The following is a 22,349-nucleotide window of genomic DNA, read 5'->3' on the forward strand; positions in this document are numbered from 1 at the left end:
ATTTGCTTAGAGTTTTTCAATATTTAATGATTAGAAGAAAAACCCATTCGATTCATCAACAGAGGCTTTGTATGGTTCACTGCTCGTGGACTGCGTTGTTCTGGGGCTCTGGCCTCTCTAGGTGTGTGGTTTTCTTCTCCAGGGGACCAGTCAACAAAAGCATGTTGCTTTCCAAGTTTTTAAATATTTTCATAGGTAATACCTTCACATGATTCCAAACTCTAGAGTGTGTAAAAAAGCCTGTAGTAAACGTTCTTCATTCCTCTCCTGCAGCAATGACACCCTTTCCCCATTCGCTTCCTTGGGACAACCAGTGATATCAGTTTCTTGCAAGCCCTCCACAGATATTTTATGTACAGTGAGTTCCCTACATACGAACCTTCAAGTTGTGAACTTTCAAAGAGCGAACATGTGTTTGCACGTCCAGTCACATAAGTTAGTTCACGTGTCTGGTGTACATTGTCACGTGCGTGCGTCTCCTACAAGTGGTTGTGCTTTTGTGTACTTTACTGTACAGGACTGTATAGAGTAGTTCAGTATCTTTATTTCAAGCCCAGGATGTTTGAAGCAAGCAGTGGTGATGCAGCTGGTACTACTGTACTTTTCAAGGTGCTGTACTGTAAGATTAAAAGTGTTTTCTTTATTTTTTGTTTTCTTTTTATGTATTATTTGTGTGAAAAGTATTATAAACCTACACAGTACAGTACTGCATAGCTGATTGTGTTAGTTGGGTACCTAGGCTAACTTTGTCGGACTTACGAACAAATTGGACTTATAAACACGCTCTCAGAACAACTCTTTTGTTTGTAGGAGACTGACTGTAATATGTAAGCAAATATATTCTCCCCTCTCCTTTTCTTCCTCCGCAAAAATGGTAGCTTATTATTCTATACCCTGTATTAAACATGGCTTCTTTTCTCTTTCGAAATACATCTTGAATATTTTCAATATCTAAACTTAAATAATTTTTCTTTCTCTCTAATGGCTTCAGGGTATCCATTTTGCGGATGTACCCAAAATTATCTAACCAGGTGCTTGTTGAGAAATACATAGGTGATTCTAATCTCGTTGCTACAAACAAGCGCTGCAGTAAAGAAGCTTGTATCTTAACCTTTTCCCATGTTTGTGGATGTATTCCATAATAAATTACAAGCAAACTTGATGGAAGAGAGGGATGTGTTTTTAAATCTTGCTAGAGGGGCTTCCCTGGTAGCACCATGGTTGGGAATCCACCTGCCAATGCAGGGGACACAGGTTCGAGCCCTGGTCTGGGAAGATCCCACATGCTGCGGACAACTAAGCCTGTGTGCCACAACTACTGAGCCTGCGCTCTAGAGCCCGTGAGCCACAACTACTGAGCCCAAGAGCCACAACTACTGAAGCCCGCACTCCTAGAGCCTGTGCTCCGCAACAAGAGAAGCCCCCTCGATGAGAAACATGCACACCACAACGAAGAGTAGCCCCCGCTCGCCACAACTAGAGAAAGCCTGCATGCAGCAACGAAGACCCAACGCAGCCAAAAATAAATAAATAAAATAAATTTATTTAAAAAAAATCTTGCTAGATATTTTAAAATCACCGTCCACAGAAATTATACTCATTTATCTGTCTCTGCTGATCTATGAGAATGCCTATTTCCCATACTCTTACTCACATAGCATATTTTTTATTTTTTTTCTCTTTGCCAAGCTGACAAGTAAATAAGTATCTTGATAGAGCTCTAGTGCTCTAAAGCTCCAAAGCTCACTCGCTTTTTTTTTTTTTTTTTTTGCGATACGCGGGCCTCTCACTGCTGTGGCCTCTCCCGTTGCGGAGCACAGGCTCCGGACGCGCAGGCTCAGCGGCCATGGCTCACGGGGCCCAACCGCTCCGCGGCATGTGGGATCTTCCCGGACCAGGGGCACGAACCCATGTCCCCTGCATCGGCAGGCGGACTCTCAACCACTGCGCCACCAGGGAAGCCCAGCTCACTTGCTTTTTGTGAGTGAGGTTGAGCATTGTATTCGCTTCTACTGCTCTATGACAAATTACCACCAATTTAGTGGTTTTCACGCCACAAACATCCATGACCTCACTTCCCATGGATGAGGAATCTGGGCACAGGTGGGCTGAGTCCTCTGCCCAGGGTCTCACCAGCCTGAACTGAGGTGGATTCTGGGCTGTGTTCTCATCTGGAAGCTCACCTGGGAAGGGCTGACCTCCAGACTCACTTAGGCTGCGGAATTCAGTTCCTTGCGCTTGTAGGCCTGAGGTCACCATTCTCTTGCTGCCTTTTAGCTGGGAGACCCTCTTAGGTCACAGAACCCATGCCATTCTGTGCCACGTGGCCCACCACACGGTAGCCTACTGACTTAAAGTCGGCAGGAGAATGGCTCACCTCGTTCTGCACGGATAGAGTCCTAGGGGACATATTGCCACCAAGGGAGGGACCATCCATCATCTTTGCTTTGTAATGTAACTTATGTAAGGGAATGGCTATCCTATCAAATTCACAGTTCTCATGCACACTCCAGGGGATGGGATTACTAAGGCTGTGTATATCACAGGGCAGGAGTCTAGGGTCATTTTAGAATTCTGGCTATCACAAGCTTTTTTTTTTCTTTATTTATATTTATTTTTGGCTGTGTTGAGTCTTTGTTGCTTAGTGTAGGCTTTCTCTAGTTGCGGTGAGCGGGGGCTACTCTTCGTTGTGGTGTGAGGGCTTCTCACTGCGGTGGCTTCTCTTGCTGCAGAGCACAGGCTCTAGGTGCGTGGGCTTCAATAGTTGTGGCACGCAGGCTCAGTAGTTGTGGCTCACGGGCTCTAGAGTGCAGGCTCAGTAGTCGTGGCGCATGGGCTTAGTTGCTCCGCGGCATGTGGGATCTTCCCGGAAGAGGGCTCGAACCTGTGTCCCCTGCATTGGCGGGCGGATTCTTAACCACTGCGCCACCAGGGAAGTCCCTTTTTATCCTTTTTAAAAGGCCATTTGTAGGGACTTCCCTGGTGGCGCAGTGGTTAAGAATCTGCCTGCCAATGTAGGGGACACGGGTTCGAGCCCTGATCCAGGAAGATCCCACATGCCGCAGAGCACCTGAACCTACTGAGGAGAAAGGTGGCTGGAGCATATATTGCCACTGCTATGGCCTGAATGTTTTTCCCCTCCCCCACCCCCCAAATTCATATGTTGGCATTTAATGACCACTGGGATGGTATTCCGAGGAGGGGCCTTTGGGAGGTGATGAGGTCATGAGAGTGAAGCTCTCGGCAATGGGATTAGTGCTCTCATTAAAAGAGACCTGAGAGTCCTCTTGTTCCCTTTGGCCGTGTGAGGACACAGTGAGAAGTCAGAAGCCTGTGACCCGGAAGAGGGCTCTCTTCAGAGTCAGACCGTGCTGGCACTCCGACACCAGCTTCCATGACAGCACAGCTGCCAGAGCTGCGAGGAACAGGTGTGTGTCGCCTATAAGCCAGCCCGTCTATGGTATTTGTTACAGCAACCCAAACAGACTAAGACAGCCGCTCTATACTAGATACTGAGAAAGACACTTTATATGAGTTCCTAACATTTAGGGTTAGTTCTAGAAGGTTTGCAACGGGACCAGTGATGATGCTGACGATACTACTACTATGACGACTATGGCTAAAGATTAGGATACTATCCAAAGACAGCAACACCATGATGATAATAAAAAGAGTAGCTAATATTTACTGAGGACCTTCTATGTGCCAGGTACTACGCTAAGCACTTTTTATATATTATCTCATTAAATCTCCTCAACAATCTGAGGTAAGGACTATTATTTGTCAGGACTGTTGCCTTTTCCAGTTTTTTCATTTACACCACGGAGCCAAATGTAATTTAAGTTGACAGCAGAGAGGAATATGAGGCTAGGAAGTCAGAATGGTTTAGAAAGCAGTGGAGATTAAATGTGGAAACATTTGGACAAGCGGCTTGTATTATAAACTGCTATACAAATGAAATGTATGTATTGTTTCCCCTGATTTTGTTCCACACTGAAGGTAGTCAAGAGACCCGTGGGCAGGAACAAGTCTGCCCTATGCCCCTGGGAGATGCTGGCAGCAAATGCCTCAGCCATCTGGCTTGGTCATGCCAGGCTGACACCTACCCCAGGAACCTGTGCAGATAAGAGGGTGGGAGGGAAAGCGGAACCTCCAAATACAGAACCCCCAAGTCCCCAAGGGAGACCAAAATATTATCCTTCTGGTTTTTTCCTAGAAGCAATAACCCCCCCCCCCCCCCCCCCCGCCCAACCCAGAGAAAGGAGAGTGACCTCAACCTGAACAAAACTTCCCAGGCCAGTCTCATGCGTTGTGCAAGTTTAGCTTCTGACACTCCAACCTCACTATCTTCCATGGGTCCTGCTTGATGCTGCCTGTTCTGGAAATGGAAATGCCTGTGTCCCACGGGCTGCACAGAGGCGGATGAAATCATGGATAAGAAAGCACGCTGCTCACGAGATGTGGATTTGTACGACCACTACTGCAGTCAAGGGCCGGCTTGGGAATCTGCGCCGATATTTCACTTCGGCAGATAATGAGATTTTACAGCGAAATCATACAACCGGGGAAGGGTCCCCTCTGACTATGCTGCTTTTCTTTTCAAAATACCCCTGGAGTTCCCCAGTGCTTACCGAGTCAAGCTACAGATCCACGAGCCCGTTGAAACCAAACTCTAACAATACTTGTCAGTCACTGCCATCTCCTAGAAATGCCTGTGCGACCAGGAAATTCACATCCTGGGGGTGGACCTTTGACCAAGGGGAGATCAGAATCCCCTTTCCACTTCCGCAAGATAACGCTACTGACCTCAGATGCATTTTGCCCCACAGGTGCGGCAAGGAGCTGTACACAGCAGTGGTCAACTCAACAACACCGTCGCACGGGCTCCCCTCCCTTCCCTGTTTCCTCCTCCTGCCCCTCCCTTCTGCTCCCTGATACAGCAATAATACAATAATAGTGCACAAGGACTTCCCTGCCTCAGGCTTTGCTATACTGGAGAACCCACTTAAGGCATCCTCATTTCCACGTATCAAAACCCTCACCACTTATTCAGCCATCTTATTTTTATTTATTTATTTATTTTTTTGCGGTACGCGGGCCTCTCACCGCTGTGGCCTCTCCCGTTGCAGAACATCAGGCTCCGGACGCGCAGGCTCAGCGGTCATGGCTCATGGGCCCAGCCGCTCCGCGGCATATGGGATCCTCCCGGACCGGGGCACGAACCCGCGTCCCCTGCATCGGCAGCCGGACTCTCAACCACTGCGCCACCAGGGAAGCTCCCCAGCTGCTCTTTTAATAACGAAGGGGTTCCCCGGGGCTCAGCCCCTTCTTTAATGGCTCACACCCTCCCTCTGGTGGTCGTTTCCTGCAACCGCAGATTATTTCCTCGTGATGCACGGAAGTGCTGAGTGTAAGCCCTAATGTACTGAATTAACTTCGCCGTGTAAACTCCAAGACCTGCTGTTCTCAAAGTAAAATGATAAATACATCCCCCCAATATACCAGAAGTTCCGCTTTCCTGAGGAACTGAACAATTAAAGTGGCTTTGCTTGGTTACAAGCGAGGGTGTGGAGAGGGGGAGGGTGCAGTACAGTCTAGTTTGATTTTGGACAAGGAGAATTTAAGAGGAGAGGGATTTGGAGGAGTATGTGAAAGCGCATGTAAAGCATTGTGTACCTGTGAGCTTATCTGCGTTGAAGTTGGCCTGACAGTCAGGGTAGTTGGCTTGTTAACTTTTTTCTAATCATCCTTGCGCCTACGTCTCTCTCAGTTTCCTTCCCTGCTAAGAGACAACGAACGTCCATCACTATTTACGCGTTGTTCTTTCACATGCTGAAACTTCTAATTAAATTGTTCCTGTTTCTTACTAGGTATACTGGGCATAGAATCGATTTCCAATGCCTTTATTTCATTCATTCACCACACGTGCCGTAACTCTTCCAGGTATGTTAACATTTTTTATGAAGCAAAGGCTATATACTCAACCATTTATTACACGAAGCTATTTTAAATTTCTCTTTCTTTTCCAAACAAATCATCACAATATAATACTCATCGCATTTTAAAACTTAAACTCTACTTTTCTGAATACAATTTGGGGTGTTAATATTATATGTCTATCTTAAGGACAGTTTATTCCACAAGAAACTGATCTGTCCCAGATGTCTGGTTTCTGGTCTACCTTGCTGCTTGCCGATAATCTTGCTGCCAGTCTAAGTAGATCTTTTATTGGTTCTGAATCTGTTGTGAGGAAGACACTGGGCTGATAACAGAACTTCTTTCCCTTGAATTGTGGTGGCTGGTCTCCCTTTCTGAAAATAAGTGATATTGTATATACATGTTGGGACAATGCACAAAGACAATCTTTTATATTTGAAATGTGATGTGAAAAGTCATTTGTAAAAAAAAAAAAAAATCAGGTCTGAGTAAACAGTAAAAAAATTGAAAAGGAAATGCATAATGTGTCAACAGGAAACAGGTTTGTAGAAATAGGATTGAATGTCAGGGAAAGGGTATGGAAAAGGAAGACTTCCGATACCTACATTGTATAATATTTAAACAGTGTACAAATACTTTGGTTCATTTTTACTTTTGGCTTTTTAAAAATTGGAATACAGTTGATTTACAATGTTGTGTTAGTTTCAGGTGTACCGCAAAGTGGTTCAGTTAGACACATACATGTATATACTCTTTGTTTTTGGACATTCTTTTACTTTGGTGTTTTTTACTTTTTATTTATTTTCAAAATGATGTTTAAGAAAAGGAATGAATGAAAACAATATTCCAAGATCCAGGTAACTTCCATGTTAACACTGGGGGGGGGGAGTTTTGTGGGGACCATCAGATCTAGAAGGAGTCAGGGGTGCAGTCCCACTTGTTGGTGGGTCGGCGATGGCATTCCCTCTACTGACCCTCCCGCGGGGGTTGCGGGTGATTGCAGGGGCTTAGGGCAGCTGAACTGCGCAGCACCTCCCCACGCAGCCGAGGTTGGAAGCCACCTTCCGCACGACACACTCCCCGTCAGTCTCCCCTCCTCTCCCAGCTCTTCTCCCTAACTTTGGTCGAGCAGACTCCTTCTCATCCTTCAGGTCTCAGCCTAAACCTTGCTCTCTCGTGGAAGATGTGCCAATGTCTACCTCCCAACCTAAATCAGATCCGCCGACTGCTCATCGTCGTGGTGTTTTTTCACGGTGCCGCCGGCAGCTTGAATAGGTATGTTTATTCGTCTCTCCCATATTGTAAGCTCCACAGTGGAAAAGCCCCTATCCGTCTGATTTAGCACCGGATTCCTCACCCAGCACTACGTCTGTCCCAAAGCCACGCTCAATAATATGTTGAATAAATGAAGAGTAGCCGTATCTCTGAGATTGTTGAATGGTTCACGAGTGTAGTTACCATTCCCTGCCTTTAAATGCCGCTTTTGAAATTCTCATCTGAATCCATTTTGCAATTACATCATTATCCTTTCTGCAAGAGAAACGTCCTGCTTATCCTCAGCGCTGATAGATGCTTCATGGTCAGTGTATATCAGAGGCTTCCCTAAGAATATAAAATACGACACGGAAGACATTGTGCTGAGAGTGTTATCAACACAGTAATTCCTACAATAGGTGTTTGCTGACAGGCTCATATTTTCAAACCATCCCTTTCATCTCATTGTTTCCCTGCTCAAGAACATACAATGGCTTGCCCTTGGGCAATCGTATTAAATCATAAGATGCAAAGTGGGAGGCCAGGTAAATGTCCCAGCTGCCTCACTTCTCTCTGATAAATGAAGGGGTTCTGGATCCAGGGAGGTCCAGGGGTTCATCTGGATAGTGGAGGGGCCGCTCTTAGCCTGTCTCGTCTGTTTACCTTCTCAGGCTGTCCCTATTCCAATGCTTCTCATCTGCCTGATTTTACCTGCCCTCACACCTCCTACGCGCTGGGCAGCCTGGTTCCTTGACTGAAATACTTACTTCCTCACCCGTGTGACTGAGCCTGTGTTAGGTCTTTGTTATTTCTGCGGCGACCTCCTGTTTGGGCTCCCTCACCAGTCTTTTCTTGTTCCCATATAAACTTTTCTAGAAGCAGAGCTCTGGCACGTCCCTTCCCTGCTGGAAAATGTGGACATTGCTTAACGCCCAGACTCCTTAGCCTCACGATCTGATCTCACAACTTTTCTCTTTTAGTTTTCTCGTATTCCCTTTCCAAAACTCTTTGCTCTTAGCCTAGCCAAGCAAAAATGATTCTGTGTTTGTCATGCATATCCTGTGACAGATTATTCTAAAATATGATCCCCTTTCTTATGAATTCACTATGTCAGGAATTCTTAGCCCCACCCTCTCTAGCCTTTTATGTGTCCTTTGCGTGTCCAAATCCTACCACTTTTTAAAGTCAAGATATTTAGTTGCAGGAGTTCACATGTTTTGGAGATTAACTCCTTATCAGATATATGGTTTGCACATATGTTCTCTCATTCTGTATGTTGCCTTTTTATTTTGTTGATGATTTTTTTTTTTTTTTTGCTGTGCAGAAGCTTTTTCATTTGACATCATCCTACTTGTTGATTTTTGCTTTTGTTGCTTGTGCTTTTGGTGTCATATCCAAGAAATCATTGCCCAGACCAATGTCAAGAAGATTCTCCCTATGTTTTTTTCTAGTAGTTTTACATTGTCAGGTCCTACATTTGGATCTTTAATCCATTTTGAGTTGATATTTGTGTCTGGTGTAAGATAAGTGTCTACTTTCATTCCTCTGCATGTAGATATCCACTTTCCAAGCACCATCTGTGGAAGAGACTATTGTTTTTCCATTGTGCATCCTTGGCACCCTTATTAATTATCAATTGACCATATACGTACAGGTTCATTTCTGGGCTCTCTATCTTGTTCCATTGGCCTATATGTCTGTTTTTATGCCATACCACACTGTTTTGATTATTGTAGCTTTGTAATGTATTTTGAAACAAAGGATGCCTCCAGCTTTGTCCTTTTTGCTTAAAATTGCTTTGGCTATTCAGACTCTTTCATGGTGTGATTTTTAGGATTGCTTTTTCTATTTCTGTAAAGAATGTCATTGGAATTTGAATACAGATGGCACTGAATTTGTAGATTGCTTTGGATGATATGGAAATTTTAACACTATCTAGTCTTTCGATCCATGAACACATGATATCTTTCCATTTATTTAGGTCTTCTTTAATTTCTTTCATCCATGTTTTATAGTTTTCAGTGTACAAATCTTTCACCTCCATGGTTAAGTTTGTTCCTAAGTATTTTATTCTTTTTTGATGTTATTGTAAATGGAATTGTTTTCTTAATTTCTTTTTTGGATAATTTGTTGTTAGTGAAAAGAAATGCAGCTGATTTTTTTCTGTTGATCTTGTATCCCAAAACTTAGCTGAATTCACTTATTAGTTTTAATAGGTTTTTTTGTGTGTGTGACATTTTTAGAGTTATCTACATATAAGATCATGTCCTCTGTAGAGATAATTTTACTTCTTCCTTTCTTATTTAGATGCCTTTTATTCCCATTTCTTGCTTAATTGCACTGGCCAGTACTATATTGAATAGAAGTGGTGAGAATAGGCATTCTTGTCTTGTTCTGACATTAGAGGAAAAGTACTATAGACTGAATGTTTGTGTCCCCAAATTCATATGTTCATTACTTTGAATTCTTTTTCAAGTAGGCTGCCTATTTCCTCTTCATTTATTTGGTCTTGTGGGTTTTTACCTTGTTCCTTCATCTGAAACATATTTCTCTGTTGTCTCATTTTGTCTGACTTACTGAGTTTGTGATCTCCTGTCCACAGGCTGCAGAGTCGTAGTTCCTCTTGTTTCTGTTGACTGCTCCCTGGTGGGTGAGGTTGGTCCTGGGCCTCGTGTAGGCTTTGTGGTGGAAGGGACTGGTGCCTGCAGTCTGATGGATGGAGCTGAGTCTTTTCCCTCTGATGGGCAGGGCTGCATCAGGTGGTGTGTTTTGGGGTGTCTGTGAGCTTAGTATGACTTTAGGCAGCCTGTCTGCTGATAGGTGGGGCTGTGATCCTGTCTTGCTGGTTGTTTGGTGTGAAGTGTCCAGCACTGGAGCCTGCAGGCAGTTGGGTGGAGCCGGGTCTTAGTGTTGAGATGGGGACCTCTGGGAGAGTGCATGACAGTTAATATTCCCTGGGCCTGGGAGTTCTCTGGTGGTCCAGCGTCCTGGACTCAGAGCTCCCACCCCGAGTGCCCAGGCCTGACCCCTGGCCCAGGAACCAAGAGTCTGCAAGCTGTGTAGCATGGCCAAAGAAAGAAAAAGAAAAAAAAAAAAGAAAAGAAAGAAATAGACAAACAAAACTCAAGACAATTAGCAAAAACTAAAACAAACAAACAGCAACAATAACAAGGCACAAAAAAAGAAAACAGACAACACCCAAGACAAATGATAAAAACAAAGCCAAATTAACAGAAATAAAGAAACAGACAAAAAACTAAACAAGACAAAAAAACCCAAAGAAAACAAAAAACAAGAGAACAACTAAACAAAGAACCCCAAAATGAAAACAATCAATAAAGACTAAACTAACAAAAATAAAAAACAAAGCAAAAACAGAAGGCAAGCTATGAAAAAGCAAAGGAAACATAAACCACAGAAAAACAATCAAAAAACAAAAACAACAAAAACCCACACACAAAAAAACAAAGAACAAGAACAGGAAAAAGCCACAAAACGACAAAAAAGTAAAAATAGGAAATATATTACAGAATTTAAAAAGGAATAAATAAATAACAAATTGAAAATAATGAAAGCAACAACAGCTGAACGAAATGAAAGAAACAAAATAAAGAATAACAGTAGTAAGAATCTTTTCCTGGGGCCTCCGCTGCCAGTGTCCTTGTCCTCACAGTGAGCCACGGCCAGCCCCCGCCTCCCCAGGAGGCCCTCCAACGTCTCTAGGTTGGTGCCTGGACCTGCTGTGGGCACGGTGGGGGCTGCTCAGACTGTGACGTGGCCCAACCCCCACGTGTACTTGCCCCCAGAGTCCACTGCTGCTGAGGCTAGACGAGACTTGGTTGTGAGAGCACTCACCGTCCAGTCAGATATTCCACGGATGCAGGGTTTACCAAGCCAGTCTCGGGGATTTAATCCACGGCGTGTGCAGCTGCAAGGAGAGATTTCCGTCCCTCTTCCTTAGTCGCACTACCCCAGGGGCTCTGCTTCGGTGTTGACCCCACCTCTGCATGTGCGCCACTCTCAGGTGTTTGTTCCACGCCCAGGCGAGAAGCAGCATAAGCAGCGGCTGACTGGGGCACACTTACACGCTCAGGTTGGGCAGGGGTACGGCGGCCACGAGGGGTGTGTGTGTGAGCTGCTGCAGTGGTGGGGACTATCAGGCAGTTGTGACAGACTGGGGCGCACTTGCTCCGGTGCCCACGGAGGCAGGGGCTGGCATGTGGGGAGGTGGCAGCCCTGCCCCTTGTGCAGCACTCAACGACGGCGCCTCATTTCCTAGGCAGACCACACTTCCCCTAGGGGCACTCCTGGCCCCAGAGCCCCTCCCTCCCGTCCCCTCTGTTGTAACCACGCAGCCAACGGCGGTCCTCTCCCCAGATCCTCTCTCCTAACCCCACGCTTTAGCACTCAAGCCCCCGCCAGCATCGGTGGCTTCCTGCCTCAGGCCGGGGCCCCCAGGGCTGATTCCCAAGGAGACTTTGGCATGGGTGGCGCTCAGGACCTCGGAGTCTGTGCAGGCGGAGGCGGCCTTGGCTTGACAGGTGGGTGAGGCTGACTCAGATGGGAGTCCCTCCCAGTGCCCACGGAGGCTGAAGAGGCCAGTGGGTGGGGAAGGGGGCTGTGATGGCGGCCCACCCCTTGCAAGCCGCTCAACAATGATGCCTTGCCTCTGTGGTGTCCCAGGCTGCTTCCGCAAACTTTCCTGACTGTGGAGCTCCTTACTCCTGTCCCTTCAGGCTGCCTCTTCACAGCCAGCAGCTGTCCCCTCCCTGGGTCCACACTCCAAACCCCGCTTTCCAGCACCCAGTCCCCCTCCGCACCAGGAGACTCATGACACAGGCTGGGGTGTGCAGGGCTGCGGCACAGACCATGTGCACAGTCCTTACTCTGTCCTGTCTTCCACAGACCACCTCCTGCACTCCCCTCCAATCTCCTGAAGGTCCCTTTCTGTCCCAGCTGATTCCCCTGCTGTGAGGGGTTTCTCTGAGCGCGGGGACCTCCCCTCACCTTCAGCTCCCCACCAGGGCTGCTGGTCCCTTCCCGATTCCTCTTTTCTTGTTTCTTTCTTTCATCCTACCCAGTGGCGAGGGGATTTTTCTTGTCCTTTTAGGTGTCTGAAGTCTTCCACTAATGTTCAGCAGGTGCTGTGTGAGAACTGTTCCATTTGTAGATGTGCTCCTGATGTACTTGTGAGGAGAGACGAATTCCACGTCCTCCTATTCCACCATCTTGACTTCTCCCCCTCAGTACGCTGCAGATATATAACAAATGTTTGTTGAGTGAGCGAATGAGCTAAACATTGGACCTGATTACTTTTTCACTGAAATACGTTGTCTGATCTAATTAGATACACTGACTCTTTGACTTTGGTTATTCTGTTAACCCAACTGGGGACGCAGCAAGAGGAGGCAGTGTTTTCTGTTTATCTGAATGATGTTTGTTTGGTGGATTCTTGGTTTACTTACAAACATTTCTGAGGACGCCTGCTGTCGTTTCCCAGCAGTGAAAATCAATCAACCAGAAGAGCAATCCATGCTCAGTTTTGGAACAATAAGACAAACACTCTTAGTTTGTCATTGTTCTTAAGAAACAGATTTCAATTGAGAAGCAAGTCACTTGGGTACATAAGATTGCTTTAGCTTCTAGTAAAATAATGGAACAAGTGCTTTGTAGGAAAAACAACCTGCTCACTTAAGTGTTGTAAGGGACATGAAATATGAACAAATCAACAGTCTATAATTACGAGAAACTCGTGATTGCTTTTCCAAAAATAATTCAATTACTGAAGTCGTAGTCGAAAGAAATGGAACAGATGGTTGATCTAGTACCTCATAAAATATTTTACTTAGCCACATATGAATGAATTAAAATTGATTTTCATGGATGTCAATTCAGGAACCACTGTGCTGTGTAGCTGAACCCCAAATTACCCAGGAGATTCATTTTTCAACAGCGCTCTGTCACTTGGAATGGGGAAAGTTATGGAAAATTGGAGAGAGGAATTAGCAGCCAAGGTTTGAAAACCATATACTGCTGATAGGAATATTTAAAATCTAGGAGCTTAAATAGTGTTTTAAAAATATATGCTTAATATTTACTCAATAGAGCTTATTACTAAGTAGACAGGTTTAATCCTCCTTACTAAAGGTAAAGTCTAATCCCGCCACCCTCCTACTCTGAATATGAATGGACTTAGTGACTTTCTTCTCAACCAGAAAATGTAGCAGGAATTATGGTGAATGGCTTCCAAGGCCAAGTCATCAAAGATAGTGCTTCTGCTTGAGTCACTCACCCAAGGGGAAGCCAGCCACGGTTGCATTAGGACACTCAAGAGACCCGACGGAGAAGTCCTTTTGTGAGGAACTGAAGCCTCCTGCCAACAGTTTGCACAAACTCACCAGCTCTATAAGTGAACCTCAGTCAAATCTAATTTCAGACAAACTCTTAGAGAACTTTAGGTGACTGCAGCTCCAGGTGAAACTTGACTAAAACCTCATGAGAAACCCTGAGCCAGAACAACCCAGGTAAGTTACTCTTGAATTCCCGACCCACAGAAACTGCAAGACGATGAATGTTTACTGTTTTAAATGACTGAATTTTGAAGTAATTTGTTATGCAGCAGTAAGAAGTCACAAAAGTCTAGTTTTCCACTAATTTCCATTTATACTTAGAAATGGCCCGAGAGCTTACCTTACATTATATTACGTTTAAGTAGATTTTTCACTACTTCTTTTTAGGTTTGGAGGCCAGTTTCCTCAGATGAGGGCAGAGATTCTCCCTGTATCTCTCTGACAGAGACTGTGTGTTGGCAGGTGAGGTGATGGTGGTGGGAGAGAGAGAGAGAATATGTTAGAGACAAAGAGGGGTTAAATGGAAGAGAAATAATGCTCTTGAGTGGAATGTGGTGAAAGATGAAATGTGTACACAAGGGACAGAGTAGATTTGTTAGCAGTACGTTCAGGACATAAAATCCAGGGCTGCTCCCCTGAGTGGCTACGTCACTGATTAATTTCATATTGCGCTCAGTAGTTTATGCATCAGTTGGAACGGGCTGACACCTTGATGACATGTAACTGACTCTGACCTTCGTGAAAGATAGTGATTAAGAGACCAGGCTTGGGACCCAGACTGCCTGGGTTTGCTTCCCTGCTCTGCCACCTACCAGGTATGTGATTGTTACCCAGTCCAAGCTTGTACTGCTTGCTACACAGCAGGCCAATAAAACCAGAAATGAGGTGCTGGGACAAGGAAGAGCAACCTTATCCAGCAGGCCAGTAGACCCAGTAGATGGTGGACCACCATCCCAAAGAATCATCTTGGCTGAGTTAGAATTCAGGCTGCTGCTTTTTTTTTTTTTTTTCGGAGCACAGGCTCAGCGGCCATGGCTCACGGGCCCAGCAGTTCCGCGGCATGTGGGATCCTCTTGGACCGGGGCACGAACCCGTGTCCCCTGCATCGGCAGGCAAACTCTCAACCACGGCACCACCAGGGAAGCCCCCCAAGCTTCTTTTAAGCTAAAAGGGGAGGCAGTAAAGTCAAACATTTCCTGGTTCCGCACGACTCCAGAGAAGATGTGTGAATTTCTTTTTTCCTGCAGCCATTCACAGGTGGGCCTGGTCAGGATGTTTCCTGTGAGCTAAACAAAGTATTTTAGCTTCATGCTCATTATCTGGGAGGCAGGTGTCCCAGAGATGGGCCACTATGTATAATTTAAGCTTATAGGCAACATCCCTTTAGTGATGAACTTGTAGTAGAACATAAAGGTTCTTCCCTATTACATGACCTTGAAAAAGTTATTTAACCTCTTTGAACCTCAGTTTCCTTATCTTTGAAATTGGATAGATAATAAGAGTATCTACTTCAGAAGGCTGCTATAAGGGTTATAAAAGCCAAGATTTGTGAAGAGCTCAGACTGTCTGCTGTCTATGGTAAATTCTGCACGAACATCTACCCACACATACATATAAATTCACAAAGACCTGATACTTTTCTAGCTATGTCATTGGCCAACGTTCGTGACCACGGACAATCCCGTAACTTCTTTAGCTACTTTTTAGTCCTTATTTATACAGTAAAGGGGTTGGACTGAGCTCCATTCTAGCTGTGCAAGTCTGTGATTCTATCTCGGTGTTTGGAACCAGTAGTAGAGACATGAAGACCATCATGGAGATAATGATTGGAGTTCACACTAAATCATCTACAGAAGTGGGTGGAGATGACTCAACTGCCTTTCCACTCACCCGGTATTTGAAGGCACAGGATCGTCTGCAGGTGATCCCAGATTCAGGAGCTTATCTACCTAGACATCTGCCAGATAAAAGGAACAGACAATGGCATCAACCGTAAGATACTTTTACACTAAAAGTGAAAACTTGATGATACAGACTTTGTAAAGCCTGGTTATAGCTAAGATGAGGAAACAGATGTACCTTAGTCAGAAGAAGAAAACAGCCAAAGCCTTAAAACAGCACTGACACTTAGCCACTGTCCAGGCTGAGTCAGGTGCGCCACCAATACGGACTGTCCAGCAGACTTCCACTGATGCCCTCAGGTGATACTCTAGATGATGTCCTCGGGTGATGCCCTCAAGGAAAAAACTGTAAAATGAAGGAACTGAGCAGGGTTTGTTTTCTTTTTTATTAAGGTAAATTCCACGATATTTGGAGAATTCTCATCTTGTGAAACTGAACAAAGTTTAAATTCTCAAGTTGGGTGGAAAAAGAGATACATCCAGAGACCACACCATTTCACTGCAAAAAAGAAAAATGTACCTTATAATGTACACCTTAAATGGAGTCAGAGTATCTTTAGGATTCTTAAAATATTTTTCAATTTTTATTCTCCCTTTATTCTTTGGTTGAAATCAGAGGTATGTTTTGAGTATGACCTTAGCTCTTGCTGGTGAATTTGAGCTCCTTGCAAAGAAAAGAACATTGCTGAAAGAGCCATAAATAAACAGGAAGTCAGTGTAGATTTGCAAATGTTTCCTCCAAGCTCTAAGGGTCCCTGCAGTATTGGAAAATGGAACAAAAGGAACAGTTAAAAGACAGAAAGAACATCAACAAAAAATGAGAACTTCAAGGGAAAATACACAGAGAAGCAGAAATATTTAGTTAAATTAACATCGACTGAAAGGGTCAAGATGTTGTAAGAACCACATAAAGTAAAGAGATCTTTGAGAGAGAAAAAGCCATGCCAATAAATAAAAAGGAGAGTTGTGATAAGACTTTCAATGGATAAAGCTGTGAATTTACTGTTTTCTAAACAGGCTGATTTTCAAACCCAGGCAAGGTCTTTACTATTAGAAAGTCCTGAAGACTTTTTAAAAAGCCTGGGGTATTGTATTCACTTTGAGGCATTTTACTGCCAGGTTGAAGGCAAACAGAGATGAGAATTCAGAGGAAAGAAAAAATACAACAAAAGTATTTCCGCATCTATGGAGGATTGGCCTTTCAAGAGAAAGTACTAATACATAGAAGAAATAATAGCTTGGTTTGCAAAGTCTAAAGAGAGGGAGGTGATATGCTATACGTGCCTAAAATTTAACAGAGGAAAATCACAAGGCAACAGGCAACGCCTCGTTCAAATCCCATAAACGTATTTAGTTATCAGTACGATTCTTCCATTCACGTTAGGGTCTGGACATCTATGCGTGAGTATTTGTGTATACGGAACATTTGTACACATGCACACACACACAGCCATGTAGCCAATGAGTATCCAATCTTCTTTTCCTTTTGACCTCTGAGACTACTGAACATGTCGCTGCTCGTATGTCCTCTAAAGAGATTTAAGGGACCTACGTCATTGGCTGAGCTGAAGTTTGCCCATCTCAGCTCTGGCTAAAGTGAGCTGCTATTAGTTTCCATAAGAGTATACAGTACAATCCTTTTAAAGGTGTAGCTTTGTTCACAGTGAGTTATTGGAGGGGGATTGCTAGTCATTACGATATTAAGGTAATTAAGTATATGCTATCGCTCTTTCCCTCACTGTACAACAGAGGAGAATCTCAGTAGAAGACACTGACCTCCACTGAAATAAATCATTGAACACATACGAGCAGGTAAGAGGCTCAAAATATATAGATTTAATGTTGTTGCAGCTAACCTATGGCTGTATTCTATTTTCTGTTTATTACCCATTCTCTTCCCTGCCCTATTTCAAGTCTTTTACACGGTAGGTGCACTAAACAAAAAATTATTCAATAGACAAACGCCAATGGTTTTACAGATAGAAAGGTCCAGGGAGGGTAGGCTGCTGACTTGTGAAATGCTGGGATGTTTTTAGCCTCATTTGTAATCCTTTCTGCTGCGTAAGCCGTAGATTACCTTGCTCTACGGTTGGGTAGCTATAGATGTTCCATCGATGGGAGCAACCGGGCGAGGCTCAGCAAATGTTTTGTGCCGCCAGCTGGGCTTCAAAACGTGTCAGTCCCCGTGTCTGTTGCCGACTGGTATTTTTCAAGAAAATATAAAAATTGTCATCTCCTCTGTCAGCATGAGATCACTGAATCGTTAAGATTCACCAGCACAGAGATGTTTTCCTTTGCTGTGAATTTCACCATTTTATGGGGAGCGGTTTTCAAAACCCTGAGTTTAATGCGATGAAAATGACATTTATAGCACGACAGGTATTCATAGAAGCTATCACAACTAAACAAAGGTGAACCGAGCAGTTCCAGCCGGATGACTGAATTTAACTAGAAACAAGATGAGGGAAGGCGGCAACACCTCCCAGTGACCAGCAGGGGTCACTCGACAACCAGAAAACGAATAGAAGGCGCGTGCGTTCCGGCGGCTGAAACGCCGGGGCCGAACAGGCTCACATGCGAGGTAGCAGGATGTCCTCCGGGGACACACAGAACCCACTCAAAACCCTCACTCAAAACCGAAAAACAGAAATGCACTTCTCAGAAAGGACGTTTTCCTCTGGATAAAAGGGGAAAACCTTGGGCCCAACTCTAGGGCCCTGCATGGAGTCGGTGGAACTGGGGTCCACGAGGATGGAAGAGACAGAAGGGGAGAAACTCTCTGCTGCGTCGGATGCCATCGATCCTACTTCAGAGGCGCAAACCAGAGAGCCCAGCCTCCAGCTAGGCTGCCTTTGCCACGTTCAAGTGCAGAACATTAAAAACGATTCCTGACCCCTTGTGTTTCAAAGGTTTTTGTAAAATGCATTTTTAAAACATTAAAAAAAAAGTTCAGATGGCCGGGTTTTTAAACAATGATTCTTCTCTTCTTGCCGCTGCTCTGTAGTCTCTTGCTCTTCCACGTCTGCCGTAAACACAGGTGTGTCCTCATTGATGCTTTGTCCTTGGATTCCTGAATCATTCTCTGAGGGACCTTCAAGGGGATGGATTAGTCGTAAAGGCAGCAGGGAACTTTCCTGAGCATGTGCTCTATTTGCCCCTGCCCTGAGCGCTCACTGACTCTGTGAATGTCTGATAACCCACAAAGGGGCCCTCTGATGTGGACAGCACTTTAAGGATGAGGGTAGAACTGAGCTTCACAGAGCCCAGGTTTGGTAGATGTATGCTCCCAGCACCATGCTGTTTGACTATAAATCTCAGGCCAGAGGACATAAAGGAACTTAAAATTCAACCGTTCCTGTCACCTGTCTGATGCTCAGATTCCTTCGACGGCACCTCTGTCAGCTGGTGGCCTTGCCGGGGCTGCACGTTACCGTGATGGGGACCCCTGGGTCTTTCTACGTCTCCACCTGTAAGAGATGCCTTACGGTTGGCTGGAAAAAACCCTCTGTGCCTAGAGGGTCAATAAAGGAAGACTGATTTCTCTTCCCCTGACGGTACTTCCCGCATTTGAAGGGCGTTATTCTGAATTTCCCATGTGTTAGTGTTCTCCAGAGAAACAGACCCGTAGGAGATTTCCTGTAAGAATTGGCTCACGTGATTACGGAGGCTGAGAAGGTCCACGATCTGCCGTCTGCCAGCTTAGAACCAGGAAAACTGGTGGCGTGGTTCAGTCTGAGCTGAAGGCCCGAGACCCTGGGAAGCTGGTGGTGGTGTGAGTTCCAGTCCAAGCCCAAAAGCTCAAGAATCAGGGGCGGACGGTATAGGTCTTGGAGTCTGAAGGCCGATATCTGAGGGCAGGGAAGATGGATGGCTCGGAGAGAGCGAATCAGCCCTTCCTGCCCCTTTGTCTTCCATCCAGGCCCTCAGTAGATTAGATGTCATCCACCCACAACACCTAATGGTGAGGATGATACTCCTTCCTCAGTCTACTGATTCTAAAGCCAGGTCTGGCCTCTGTACCCCGACACATTGAATCTCGGAGACAGAGTTTTGGGTGAAGTAGAAAAGAATTGCTTTATTGCTTTGCCAGGCAAAGGGGGACACAGTGGGCTAATGCCCTCAAAACATTAATGTTAACATTAAACATTAAAACATTGTTGACACACCCAGAAACAATGTTTTACCAACTATCTGGGTATCTCTTAGCCCAGTCAATTTGACACATAAAATTAACCGCCACACTCTGAGTCTCTTCTGTTAAATGCATTGCGATCTCTCAGAGGTCTTTTGATTTTTTAAGCGTGGTATCATTTTCAATCCTTCCTCCATCTGAATGACCCTCATGGTCACCACCATACATGAGGTCCCCAGAGTGGATCTGAGGTCAACATACAGCAGGTCTGTCATCTCTGTTTTCAAGATACTATGTTTCTATTGATGCCTGTTTTCTAAGAAACCCTTGGATTGCTTTTTTTTTTTTCCCTCCTGCTTCTTGTGTATTTTCTCTTTACTTCCCAGAAATGATGCTTTATTTCTGGGTCCTTATAACCAGATAAAAAAAACACACAACAATATGATGAAAAATAACTTAGTGATGGCACGTAACGAAAGGCAAAAATGTTTTAGTTTTCCAGCCGTGCCGCGCGACCTGTGAGATCGTAGTTCCCCCACCAGGGATGGTGCTCGTGCCTGCTGCAGTTGAAGCACAGAGTCTTGACCACTGGACCACCAGGGAAGTCCCAAGGCAAAAATGTTTTAGTAAACATTAGGCTCAGTGGTATTCAATGGTAGGATTCCACCTCTGAAACATTCCTTGACTTTTCTTATAACATCTGTGCTAACGGTGCTTTACAAATTATGGTGCACACACTAGGCTTGGTTGAAGTAATAAAGTTTAGGAAATTAACACAAAATTCCTGGCCAGTTACCTCTATGCTTTTATAAAAACTCATATTTAAATAACTTTAGATGTATAGATTATAAAAATAACATGCTAAAGCCTTTGCCTTCTCAGGAACAATTTACAAGTATGATTTAGAAAAACTATTCAGCTATTCCAAGAGAGTGTTTTGAACAAGTTGGAAAACAGAATTAAACACCATGTCATGCAAAGTGGTGACTGAGTAAATGTTTCTTTTTTCTTCCTAAGGGACTCTAGAGCACTACGAATATATGCAAACAATCTGAACTAAGGCCGCCTAAGATGCCAATTCAAAGTTATTAGAGTCATTTTATAGGCATTAAAAAAACACCTGGCGTTATACTTTCATTCTCAAATTTCATAAGTGCACAAAATCTATTTGCACATGGTTGCACCCAGACGACGTTAATCTTTAATGTGGTTAAACTCCATTTGAACGTATGCCAAGATAGAAGCCATGATTAGCTTATCTTGAAAATGACCACTTCATTCTTCCCCATTATCAGATAACCTCTGGTGGCGAGAGAACTGTCGTAAAGTCTTCCTGTCTGAACTCTTGAATGGTCATAACACTGAAGCTCTGAGCCTGACCTTTAGACCTCATGCTGACCCATTGCGAATCAGACCTTCTTCAGGACTTGAATTGAAAGCTATTGAGCCAATGCTTGGAGGAGTCATTATAGAGCTTAACGCACAGAGCAAAAGAAGGTGGAGAATACAATTTAAGAAAATTTTCCTGCTGGTTAAGAAAAGGACCTTCCTGACATGAGAAGATCAAAAGAGAAGGATAGAAGGGATAGAAGCAGGTGAGGCCTGAATTTCTCAGAAGGAATCCAGTGCCGTAGCTCTTTGGGTCTCAAACAAGACTGTCTATGTGATGGTCAAAACCTAAGATAAGTTGAGGGACATCCAAACAAAATAGAGACCTGTGTCCACATGAAATCCAGAGAAGAGAGAGCCTTACCAGGTGCCTCATACCACACGGGCAGCTTTAGAAGAAGAAGAAAAAAAAGATGTGTGTTCTGAAGTAGTGAAGGTCTCACAAAATTGCACAGTTCCTGAGGTGGTGCAGAGGGGTCATTTGTGCTGTTGGCAGGTCTGGGGAGGGGGGTAGGGGTGTGGGGTAGAGAGGGAACAGGTCTGAGGTCCAGGCCAATGGGACATTATCAGACACGGCCTAATCAGAGACCAGGAGAGAACTTGGAGTAGCTCAGAAGTTACAAATGCAGATACTAACAGGGGCTGGTGTGTAGCTAGGATGAGCCAGTTGGCTTGCCCCGTCTTCCTCCTTCTGCAGCCCTGAGTCCAGTCTGGGAAGGAGGATAGGTGAACCTCCTGGAGGGTGAGACAGCGTATGGAGCAGAGGCAGCCTCCAGCTGAGGCCCTGAGACCAAACTGCCTGTCTACACAAGGCGTGAGAGTGAGGCCATCTTGGACCATCCAGCCTCAGCAGAGCCATCAGCTGACCACAGAGATTAGCCCCGCTGGCCCAGACTAGAGGAACTGCCCAGCTAACTCAGAGGATGGTGAGTAATAACAAATGACAACACATATATTTAAGTACTGAGAAGCTCCCTTCACTGTCTCATAGACCAGAGCGAGAGTCACCTGTGTTTCAAGTTGTGTTCATTCGCCTGTTAAGACAAGGGCTGGAGATACGCTGGCCGTGTGTCCCCTTTATCTTCCTGGTCTTGACTATGCCAATTTAATCAAAATCCTCGATCTACAATATTGCCTTTTACTTAAGGAAAGGGATGTTGGTGTGGTTTACATGCGGCCTCGAATAAAGAATACTTGGCACTTCTCACATTTTATAGACGATCTGTAAGATCAGAGGCTTTTAAAATTCACTATGACAGGGTATGTGAGTGAAATTTGTTAAAAAAAAAATAAAACAGCAAATAAATAACGTGAGAAGTAACAAAAGCTTGGTAATTTAATGAAGACCCTTTATTATTATGCTCATGTTTCATAACTGGAAAAAAT

General features: G+C 44.6%; 1 long non-coding RNA gene across 1 annotated transcript; it reads left to right on the forward strand.

Moving 5' to 3' along the window:
- Positions 1-6,696: 6,696 nt before the first annotated feature.
- Positions 6,697-21,955, forward strand: LOC113625913 (uncharacterized). The gene is made up of 4 exons (XR_003434939.1): positions 6,697-7,212; positions 17,192-17,254; positions 20,077-21,169; positions 21,661-21,955. It is a non-coding gene; the product is annotated as an uncharacterized LOC113625913 (long non-coding RNA).
- Positions 21,956-22,349: the final 394 nt, after the last annotated feature.

The sequence above is a fragment of the Aethalodelphis obliquidens genome, unplaced genomic scaffold, assembly GCF_003676395.1.
Source record: "Aethalodelphis obliquidens isolate GAN/ISIS:26980383/991018 unplaced genomic scaffold, ASM367639v1 scaffold17, whole genome shotgun sequence".
In the NCBI taxonomy this organism is placed as follows: Eukaryota; Metazoa; Chordata; class Mammalia; order Artiodactyla; family Delphinidae; genus Aethalodelphis; species Aethalodelphis obliquidens.